Below are 4,099 nucleotides of genomic sequence, written 5' to 3'. Positions count from 1 at the left end.
TTGTGGGGTCACTGTTGACTGTTGAGAAGGAAAAAATGCAACTATGTTGAAGATCAAATTTTATAATTTGATTTTTATTTTGGTATTGTTACAACCATTTGTTATAGTACTTGTAAGTTGTATCGTCAATATTTCTAATTAAATATTCCTTTAATTTTGATTTGGTAATGTGTTTCTTTGTAATCAGATCTTTTACATGAATTAGATAAATTAATATCTTAGTCTTAATTATAAAGATGCATCTATGTTGCTTATTTCTTATTATTTTGTGTCAAGGACAATTCAGTAACCATATATTCATTCTCACTTAAAAATAAAAGAAGAGAATCAACTTGTTCTTAAAAGAGACAAAAATGAAACATCACTAACACATTACACATGACCAACATGGCAATATTATACCCGATCATGGTCGTAATCCTACACCTAAATTGATCCCAAAAGCAAAATATTGGATGATTAATTTCATATATTATAACAAATACAAAGAAACGTATGAAAGTTTCTTTGGTAGAATATTATTATATTAAAGATCATATTTCATTTACCAAGCATGCATTGGAACAGGTTTTCCAAGAGCAAGTAGTGGAACCTTTCTGTGATTAGCGAGACCAAAAGTTTCATTCATATCTACGTCCTTCGGTTTTACACCCTGTGGCAACGACCAATCAAATCTTGATAAAACAGTAGCCAACACCTTCTCATTAATAGCCATGGCAAATACCCTTCCAGGGCAACCCCTTCTTCCAGCTCCAAACGTAAGCAACTCGAAATTATGCCTTACGAAATCAATAGACGACTCCAAGAACCTCTCTGGTAGAAACACTTCGGCTTTTTCCCACACTTTAGGATCCCTCATAATTGCATAAACGTTCACGTATACCCTTGTTCCTTCTGCAATATCATACCCCATCACATTAACATCATGTCGTGCGACTCTTGGAGGTAGAATCGGAAGGGGAGGATGGAGGCGGGTGGTTTCCATGATCACGGCTTTAAGATAAGTCATCTTGTCAAGATCTTCGTCTGTTATCTCTTCTTTTCCACGAAGAATGCTTCTTACCTCATCTTGGACTTTCTTCAAGTTATCCGGATGTAACAGAAGCTCAGTCATCGCCCATTCAAGTACCGAAGATGATGTATCTGTTCCAGCGACATATGCGTCCAAGAGGAGTGCTTTAATGACATCTGCATCGATGGTGATGCCGATAATATCTTCCTTCTGAACCTTGAGTAGTCCTTCAATGAAGGTTTCCACACCATCTTCAGAAATTTTTTCAGAGTTATTGCGTACCTTTATTATGGTCTCATCGACCACGCCTTGTAGGAACTCGTCGAAATCTACAGCGACTCTATCAACTTTAGCACTGAGACCTCTAAGACGATCAACCACCGCAAGCTGAGGAATAGAGTCCTCAAAATAAAAGCTACCCAACACCTCCGAGAACTCTTGCAACACCTTCTTGAACTTCCTCCCAATCTCCCCTTCGTTATACGTCCTCCCAAACGTCGCCATGCATGTCACGTCGTTTGTAAGCGAGCTAAACAAGTCGCTCAAGTCTGCCGGCTTGTTAGATAAGAAACACTGGGTTATCTTATCTACGCAATCGGCAATTACCTTTTCTCTCAATCCATTATAAGTTTGAACCTTTTTGTTACTTAGAAGCTGAAGCGTTAGAATGCTTTTCGCTTGCCTCCAGTATTCTCCATAAGGAGCGACTGTTATCTCCTTGAGATTGTAAGAGATAGCTCTGAACATTCTTGTGTTAGGCCTACTTGCAAATGCTATATCATGAGTTTTCATGATCTCGCGAGCTGCTTCTGTTGATGAGACCACAAGGCTTGGGACTGAGCCGATGTGGAGGAGCATGAGCGAGTCACCATAACGTCTGGCCAGAGATAGAAAGGAGTGGTGGACGCTTGCACCTAGCTGGTGGAGGTTGCCGATGACTGGCAGTTTTGGTGGTGATGGTGGCAGTTTCTTGGTGGTGGATGAAGTGGATGATGATTTCGAATTATACCATGTAAAGAACACGAAGGAAGCACCAAGAAACAACGTCAGAGTGTATATCGACACCTGCTCTAAGAAACTCAACATTTTGTGTGAATTCAATTAATGGTATGTGGAAGTTTGTTTTGAAGGTGACCATAATGTCATGCTGCATTGTCTACTTATAATGATCGAGTTTTAAGCAAACCGCCCACCATCAATGACCAATAAACAGTAAAACAAAGAAATGAAGATGAGTTTTGTATTTGCTGAGAATCATTAAAAAGTATTAAGAAAAGAGTTGGTGAAAAGATAATCAAGGAATTGACTTCTAGTCGCATGTTATACGTAATATGGGTGAGAGGCTCTTCCAAACATAAATTCTATTCGGGAAAATGACTTAAAAGCCCAACGAAGTTTCCAAACCGTTCAAAAAACTCCAATAATATTTTGTCTGTTCAAAAAAATCCAATAAACTTTACATTTTGTCTAAAAAGCCCAACTAAGTTACACTTTCCTGAAAGTCAAATAACAGAAACAGATAACGTGGCTTATTACCGTATTGGAAAAATGACTTGTTAGGCCAATGAAGTTTCCAAAACGTTTAAAAAACTCCAATCATGTTTTAACTGTTCAAAAAAAACCCAACGAACTTAAACAAAACAAAATTGAGATTTTTTAAAAGGTTTGGAACTTTGTTGGACTTTTTAGACAAAACGTTAAGTTCTTTGGATTTTTTTGAATAGACAAAACATAATTGGGGTTTTTTGAATGGTTTGGAAACTTCGTTGGGTTTTTAAGTAATTTTCCCTTTCTATTCAGGACGACGAGAGAAAAAAAAAGATATTTAAAATACACAAATGTCATTAAATTTCTTATAACCAATCAATAATAATAATAAAAATAGTTATATTAACTTTTAAATATAACAAGTATGCAATTAAAAGATAACGACTATCCATCCTCCCTATCTCCCACCATTAGAAAGGCCTGTGACCAGCGGATGGATGCTTGTGTTAAAGTGACTACTGCCGTTGTCTAATTGTAATAAAAGGCTTTTAAAAATTGAACGCCAACAATGACCAGCGGTAACGTTACAGCCACTAGGCCCACTAGAGGAAAACAAACAAAACTAATTTGTATTATTTATAACAATTTATGTATTATGGATCATCTTCTAAACAATAAATGACAACATGACAACATGGTCCGATTCTCGTAGAACTTAGACAAATTTTTGTCTATGGTAAAATTAAGTAGCTATTTATATTATATGAAATAATAATTTTTATGTTATAATTGATATATAAAATCATAATTTTTTTGAATAATATGATAATGTAAACATATATTACAATTAAATGTTGTAATGATTTTTATATGCAGTTTACGTATTAATAAAATGAAATACAATTTTTGATTTAAAGTTGTTTTTAATTATTATCATAAATAATTAATTTAAAAGTTATTTATTTGATGGTTATTATTTTTACTATTGTTATAGTTAATTAATTTAAAACTTTATTTTAAGACATTTATATAATAAATGGCTCATAAATGTTTTTGATCAATATTAAATAAAAAAAAAATTTATTTGCCTAACTTCGATTATTTTTAATGTATGTGTTAATATAAATTTTTTTATAAATCATTTCGTGGATAACCTTTTATATATATATATATATATATATATATATATATATATATATATATATATATATATATATATATATATATATATATATATATATATATATATATATATATATATATTACTCGTGAAGAAACAAGTGGACACGTATTATTTGATTATTGGTTCCGGTAGATGTTGTCCTAGTTGTTTGTTTTCTATAGAATTCATTCCTATATATATATATATATATATATATATATATATATATATATATATATATATATATATATATATATATATATATATATATATATATATATGGGTTTAGGGAATATGTGGTTGTTGTATACCTAATATTAGGTATAAAACTATAAAAAACTACATAGTTTTAACGAAATGCAATCAAATCTCTATAACATCTTTTTTGTATCCCATATTATACTAGATGGCAGGCTTTGTACATGTTTTATGAAGTT

At 32.4% G+C, this 4,099-nt stretch overlaps 1 pseudogene; it reads right to left on the bottom strand.

Annotated features, from left to right (window-relative positions):
* Positions 1 to 314: 314 nt before the first annotated feature.
* LOC145011418 (cytochrome P450 736A117 pseudogene) lies at positions 315 to 2,163 on the bottom strand (annotated as a pseudogene).
* Positions 2,164 to 4,099: the final 1,936 nt, after the last annotated feature.

Source organism: Lactuca saligna, chromosome 8 (genome assembly GCF_052625555.1).
Source record: "Lactuca saligna cultivar CGN05327 chromosome 8, ASM5262555v1, whole genome shotgun sequence".
Lineage (NCBI taxonomy): Eukaryota > Viridiplantae > Streptophyta > Magnoliopsida > Asterales > Asteraceae > Lactuca > Lactuca saligna.
Note: the sequence above shows the minus strand (reverse complement) of the source record. Positions and strands in the feature narration are given on the sequence as shown.